The following is a 7,500-nucleotide window of genomic DNA, read 5'->3' as shown; positions in this document are numbered from 1 at the left end:
GAGTGAGAGGTGGAGGAGAGGAGGAGTTAGAGATGGGGGAGAGGAGGAGTGAGAGGTGGAGGAGAGGAGGAGTTAGAGGTGGGGGAGAGGAGGAGTGAGAGATGGAGGAGAGGAGGAGTTAGAGGCGGAGGAGAGGAGGAGCGAGAGGTGGAGGAGAGGAGGAGTGAGAGGTGGAGGAGAGGAGGAGTGAGAGGCGGAGGAGAGGAGGAGCGTGTGGGGGAGAGAGGGAGAGGAGGAGTGAGCAGGATGATGAAGATGGTGACTAGCGTCTGTCTGAAGTGGAGCATCACCCTGCCCCCCCCACCTCATGAGAACAGCAGGACAGCTATCGGTCATTACTTGGCCACCGTGGGTCGTAATAAAGACATCTCAGACAGGGTGTGGAGCAGAAAGAGGGAGGGAGAGAGAGAGAGGGGGAGAGTGAAAGAGTGTCAGAGCCCACGGACGGGAGGGGTGGGTGTGTGGGCGGAGAGGGGGACCCGGCGTGCTTTAATGCGATGTGTATTGGCAGGTGTGGCTCCGCCTAATTTCACGCCTCTGTGAGCGAATGTGCACCCAGATGATCATCACTTCCAAGCCTGACTCTCTCTCTCTCTATCTCTCTCTCGCTCTCGCTCTCTCTGTCCCTTTCTCTCTCTCCCTCTCCCTCTCTCTCCCTCTCATTTCATCTCCCTCTCTCTCTCCCTTTTTATTGCATCTTCCTCATTCTCCTGGCCCTCGGTGTGATTCTTCCTCGTGACTAGATGAATTGGCCTGTGTGGAGGGGAGGGCTCGCTGGCCCCCTCCGCTGAGGTGAGCTATGGACACTGTGCGTCAGCAGCATATAGGCCAAATGTGCGTCATAAGCACTATAGGTGCCATTACTAGCCAGGGTGGCAGTTAGGGACCCAGAGGGGCGCGGCCCGGCCTTAAGCCTCCTCCACGCCGGCGATGTCGAGTGATGTGACGTCCGCTCTCTTAGCCCCGCCCCCCTCCCCTCCCCTACTGTCCTCAGCGCCAGCGGTCGGGTCCTTCCGGCCGGGGCATGTAGGGAATGTGCGTTGGTGTGTGTGTGTCCGTGTGTGTGTGTGTCTGGCAGTCAGGGGTTTTTGGGGATCCTGCTCGAAAGTAGCATTGCCCCGGCAGCGCGGAGAGGAACGCCCTCCCCCTGGCCCCTGCCGCGACCCCCGGTCCCCCCCCCCCTTCCCCTCCGCGCAGCCTGTGTTTCTGTTGGGAAGATGAAGCTGCTCTGACGACGCTGTGTTTACAAAATATGCAGCCCAAGCGACGCCGAGTAGGAGTTGAATACAAATTGCTTTTTTATATTTGTATATTTTTTTATCTGTCTCAGGGCCGGAGGAAATGTGTTTGAGATTGTTGCTCCTCCGCCTGTGAAGGATAAGGCCTACGTGCGCACTGGGTTTGGGCTTCCTGTTAGCATGCGTTCGTCCTAGCCTCTCTCCCTCTCTCTCTTCCTCTCCTCTCTCCCTCTCCCCCCTCTCCTTGGTGGGGTTTCTTCTTGACGTAATCGACCCTCTACTCTTCTCCTCCTCCTCCTCCTCCTTGCCTCCTCAGGTCTCCCTGATGTGCACTCCTCTCCTCTATACGTGCGCCTCTTCGCCAAATCCCTCGCTCCCTCAATAATTTTCTCCACCTCCCTCCCTCCCTCCCTCTCTCTCTCTCTCTCTCTCCCTCCCTCTCTCTCTCTCTCTCTCTCTCTCTCTCTCTCTCTCTCTCTCTGTCTGTCAGTCCCGCCCGCCTGCTCCCTCCATCCTCTCCTCCTCTCCCCCAGTAGGACTTTCTGTGATTTACAGTCTCTCCCAGCCCCTCCTCTCTCACACAGGAGCTATTGGAAATGTAGAGTGCCTATAGATCAGATCAGGGCAGGGTGGAGAGGGTGTAAGCCCCTCTACTAATCGCCCCCAACACAACCATGCATATGGACAGGTTTGGGCTCTCTCTTACAATTAGGCAAGATGGCATACTGGAGGGTGGGGGGGGGGGGGGGGGGGGGCTTTGACGTCATCAGTGTGTGTCCGGGGGGGGGGGGGGTTGGCTCTCATTAATGCAGAGGACATGCTCTCCTTCTCCTCCCTCTTCCTCCCTCTCCTCTTCCTCCTCCCTCTCCTCCTCCTCCACACCCCAGCTCTTTTCTCCCTAGCTCAGCTCGCCCAGCCAAGGTTAATGGCCGGTCACGCAGACTCAAACAATGCCATTTATGTATATTAAGCAGGGGCTCCTGGACTGACTTAATGTACGCCCCCGAGTCGCCGTCCGCCTCTGTAGCGAAGCGTGGACGGAGGCGGGCCGCTCGCCCCCTCCCTACCCCACCCCCCTCCTCACTTGTGACGGCGCTATTTCGGGCCCAACGTCGTAAGCACATAAAATACACCCGACCCAAATTTCCCCGGGGGACCCGCGGCGTTCGTTTGCATACCAAGATCCGGCGTGTCACTCTGCTCCGCCTCTCTCCTTCACTCCTGCTCATCTTCAGACGCAACCCCGCCTCCCCCAACCGGATCCCGGGTCTGAGGTGAGTGTGGACCGGACGCGCGTAGCGGACGTCCTGTTGGCTTCACTCCAGCGCTCACATTTGGCTCCGACTGAGCAGGGCCTCAGCGGTTTGCAGCCGGCCCGCAGATGACAGAGGCTCAAACCCGACCTCACGACCCCGCCGCGTTTCAACGGCAGGACGACGCCCTTGATGGCCTCCTCCATTACCCTCCCCTCTTTAATGGGATGAGGCCGCTGTCATGGATGATAGCCGCCAGGCCTTCTCTAATGCAAACAAATAGCCATTACTCTTCTTCTCATGGCGTGCGCCGTTCTGGACGGGCAATCAGGAGGTCAGCCCAGAGGTTGAGCGACGAGGAAGTGGCGTCTTCAGATAATGGCCCACTCCCATTTCGCCGCTCGCACACACACACACACACACACACACACACACACACACACATGCACACAAATACACACACACTACCTTTTTGCAAAGCCTCTCGGCATCCTGTACCCTTCTTACCTGCTCGGCACGATAGAATGTATAGTGCTTGATTCATTATCCACCTGGGTGAGAGGTAGGGAAGCTGCGGCCACAGCGTGTTCCGGTGGGTTTGACCTTTACCCCGGGGAGGGCAGTCCAGCCACTGACAGATAGCATCAGGTCAAAAGGTCAACTGAAGATGAGACATGACAGTGAAGAGAGGAGAAGCAGAAGGAAGTAATCTGGTTCTGTAGGGAAGACAGAGAGAGAGTAGAGAGGCTTGTTAGACCCAGTACATGGCGGTAAATAGACTGCACTTATATAACGCTTTTATCCAAAGCGCTTTACAATGGCCTCTCATTCACCCATTCACACACACATTCACACACCAGTGGCGGCAGCTGCCATGCAAGGTGCCAGCCTGGAGCAGTTTGGGGTTCAGTGTCTTGCCCAAGGACCCTTTGAAATGTGGACACACACACACTCACTCACTCACTCACTCACTCACTCACTCACTCACTCACTCACTCTCAAACACACACACACACACAGCTCCACTCCTGCAGCTATGGATGTGACAGGAAGCTGCAGAGTTTACAGCTGAAAGGATTGTGGGTGGGCGTCGGAGTGGTACGGTCGTCGTCATAGGCTGAGGTCAAGGCAATCCTTTGCACGCTCTTTGTGCCGAGAGAGAGAGAGAGAGAGAGAGAGAGAGAGAGAGAGAGAGAAAACGAGAGAGAGAGAGAGAGAGAGAGAGAAACGAGGCAGTCACAGAGCATAACTGTGGAATCAAATACAACAATTACACATAATAGCGATGTGTGAGCTGCAGCAGATTTCTGTATATTCATCTACTGTAAAACTGTATTCTGTGGAGAAATCGTCTTGAGAAGGTTTCTGTAAACCAGCAGATGGTCTGTGTTTTTATAGAGTACACTGTGTCTGTAAACTATGGCCTATGTATACAGTATCCGAATTTACGGTGTCAGTGTGTTTACTGAATCCAACCTGCTGGTAGATAGTCTAGGTAGCTAGTCTATAAACAGTCTGTGTTGACTCAGTCATCCATCCTGATACTGTACACACCAGGTCCACCAGCGCTATTTATAGCGATGATGTCATGGGATCGATCAATGAAAGGCACACACACATACACACAGACGCACATACACACACACATGCACGCACGCACACACATACACACACACTCACACACACGGCAGTTTTTCTTTTTACCGTCACAGTTCTCCCTCAGGGAGAGGCTGCGGCTGATGATGAATTTTACATGTGTCCTGTGAAGTGTGTGTGTGTGTGTGTGTTTCCTGTTCAGTGGTGTGTGCCGTAGGCCCCCTTGCCACCCGTCTATCCCATTAGCTGGTCCGGGCTGCTGCCTGGGCCGGCTTTAACCTTGCCTGGCAGGACAGAGGAGAGAGAGAGTAATTCTAACCTTAAAAACCTGCTGATTAAAGCTAGTTTGCTGGAATTCGATTCCACTTAATGCCTTTGGCCCTGAGCCCAGCCGGCTGGCATTAGCATCAACAGACACTGTGTCTTCAGTCAGGAAGACAGAAGCACACAGGCCCTCTCCCCCGCCACCTGCACCAGCAGCACCAGCATCCACGCCCTACACCTCTCTCCCTCTCTCTCCATCTCTCTCTCTCTCTCTACACCTCTCTCTCTCTCCCTCTCTCTCTCCCTCTCTCTCTCTCTCTCTCTCTCTCTACACCTCTCTCTCTCTCTCCCCTCTCTCTCTCTCTACACCTCTCTCTCTCTCCATCTCTCTCTCTCTCTACCCCCCTCTCTCTCTCTTTCTCTCTCTCTCTCTCTCTCTACCCCCTCTCTCTCTCTTTCTCTCTCTCTCTTCCTCTCTCTCTCTACCCCTCTCTCTACCCCTCTCCCTCTCTCTCTCTCTCTCTCTTCCTCTCTCTCTACCCTTCTCTCTCATTACCTCTACCTCTCTCTGCCTGTCTCTCTCCCTCGTTCTCTTTTTCTTTCTCTCTCTCTCTTTCTCTCTCTCTCTCTCTTTCTCCTTCATACTGTCCCACATACCTTTACCCTCTTCATCTGGCTCTCAATTTCATCTCTCTCCTCTCCTCTGCTCTCCTCTCCCCTCCCCAGATTCAGATCTTTATTCGTCATGTAAACGTACAGTGTACAATCACAGTGAAATGTGGCTGCTGGCTCCGTGATGCTCCGAATTACAGATTATAAATGCACAATTTACAGATGACACAATCACATAGATAGAGGATCAGGTACTTGTAAGGATGAATTATTGGGGTGGGGGGTTATGGGTGTGTTATGTACATGATATACAGTAGCTATAGCTGGTGGGTGGTGTTAGGGGTAGTGTTGAGATTGGTGTGGGTGGTGTTGGGGGTAGTAGTGTTGAGGTTGGTGTGGGTGGTGTTAGGGGTAGTGTTGAGATTGGTGTGGGTGGTGTTGGGGGTAGTAGTGTTGAGGTTGGTGTGGGTGGTGTCAGGGGTAGTAGTATTGAGGTTGGTGATGGTGGTGTTGGGGTTGTAGCGTTCAGGTTGGTGTGGGTGGTGTTGGGGGTAGTGTTGAGGCTGGTGTGGGTAGTGTTGGGGGTAGTAGTGTTGAGGTTGGTGTGGGTGGTGGAAGTTGGTGTAGTAGTGTTGAGGTTAGTGTGGGTGGTGTTGGGTGTAGTAGTGTTGAGGTTGGTGTGGGTGGTGTTGGGGGTAGTAGTGTTGAGGTTGGTGTGGGTGGTGTTGGGGGTAGTAGTGTTGAGGTTGGTGTGGGTGGTGTCGGGGGTAGTAGTATTGAGGTTGGTGATGGTGGTGTTGGGGTTGTAGCGTTCAGGTTGGTGTGGGTGGTGTTGGGGGGTAGTAGTGTTGAGGTTGGTGTGAGTGGTATTGGAGGTAGTAGTGTTGAGGTTGGTGTGAGTGGTGTTGGAGGTAGTAGTGTTGAGGTTTGTGTGGGTGGTGTTGGGGGTAGTAGTGTTGAGTCTGGTGTTGGGTGGTAGCGAGGGATCTGTGGTTCTGACTGCCTGAGCGCGGTTATTGTTTTACTCCTGATCTTGATGTATGGCTGTGTTTATGGGTCTGGGGTGCCTAATTAATTCCCCTCTTCAGGGCCTGTTTATCAACTGTTTGTGTTTATTTACAATGAGAACGCTATTTTTAGCAGCGGCATTTTCCATAACCACTCGTCATTTTCTAGAGCATCGTTTGTTTTGCTTTGTTGAGGTTCTTTCGGGTTCATTTTTCACGTCCGGTTCCAGGGCTGGGGCTGTGAGATGTGACTGGGTTAGAGGCGGGGGTACGTCCAGAGGAGATCAATCTACGGCCCCTTTTGAATTTATTACGCATCATATATCATCAAGCACTGGTTACCCTTCAAACGCGTACAATGGCGGCAGCGACGTTGAGAACTTTGTCGGTTAACGTTTTTTGGGGGGGAGGGGGCGACCACAGAGAGAGAGGCGTGAACGTCTGCGCTACGGAGGGGAAACAAGAGCTGTGTGTTCCTCTCCCGACACTACATGCACCTGAGAGAGGGGAGATATACTGTGGGCAGTCTGGGCAGGCTGCCACAGCGACAGACACTTCAGCTAATTAGATTTGGGGCTGGTGATAGAGAGAGAGAGAGGAGAGATGGAGAGAGGGAGAGGGAGAGAGAGAGAGGGAGAGAGGGAGAGGAGAGAGGGAGAGGAGAGAGGGAGAGAGAGAGAGGGAGAGAGAGAGAGGGAGAGAGAGAGAGAGAGAGGGAGAGCGAGAGGAGAGAAAGAAAGAGGGAAAGCGGCTGGCAGTGAGGAGAGGAGAGGAGAGGAGAGGAGAGGAGAGGAGAGGAGAGGAGAGGAGAGGAGAGGAGAGGAGAGGAGAGGAGAGGAGAGGAGAGGAGAGGAGAGGAGAGGAGAGGAGAGGAGAGGAGAGGCAGGTGAAACGCAGCATCGTCGAAAATGAGCTCATCCTCCCGGAGTGGAAGTGGCACTTTCGGCGGCGGCGGCGGCGGAGGCGGAGCCGTCTCGCCGTGCGCTGGCGGAGCAGAGCCCCGGGGATCGCTTGCTGATCAATAGTCATCCCGCGTGCCATCGATGGCCGGGCAGGCCGACGTCTCTCAGCGGTCCAGAGGCTCTGTCCACTATGGATCCCATGTTCCGCTGGCGGGCGGTCGTCACTTGATATCAGTCCCTGATTGGCTGCTGCATGGGGTTTGTGTTTGTGCTGTGGAGCCCTGGGCTGAAACACCCGCCTCGGGCATACACACACACACACACACACACACACACACACACACACACACACACACACACACACACTACACCAGCCCTTCCTAGCTGAAGTGGTGAGCCAGTCCTGGCCGGTGGATGTTGATGTAAACTAGTGTTCAGGGCAGGAAGCCGGTCACTCTGGCCAGCAGCAGCTGACTCCCACGGCGTGGTACACAGCCTCACACTGGGGAGAGACGAGAGGAGAGACCGGCCTCGTCGTACACAGCCTCACACTGGGGAGAGACGAGAGGAGAGACCGGCCTCGTCGTACACAGCCTCACACTGGGGAGAGACGAGAGGAGAGACACAT

At 54.5% G+C, this 7,500-nt stretch overlaps 1 protein-coding gene across 1 annotated transcript in view; it reads left to right on the top strand.

Annotated features, from left to right (window-relative positions):
• camta1a (calmodulin binding transcription activator 1a) overlaps nt 1–7,500 on the top strand; it is a gene marked incomplete at both ends in the record, with an annotated part of 374,603 nt that overhangs the window by 279,790 nt on the left and 87,313 nt on the right. The gene's annotated exons all lie outside the window — the stretch shown is intronic.

Source organism: Borostomias antarcticus, assembly GCF_949987555.1.
Source record: "Borostomias antarcticus genome assembly, chromosome: 3".
NCBI lineage: Eukaryota > Metazoa > Chordata > Actinopteri > Stomiiformes > Stomiidae > Borostomias > Borostomias antarcticus.
Note: the sequence above shows the minus strand (reverse complement) of the source record. Positions and strands in the feature narration are given on the sequence as shown.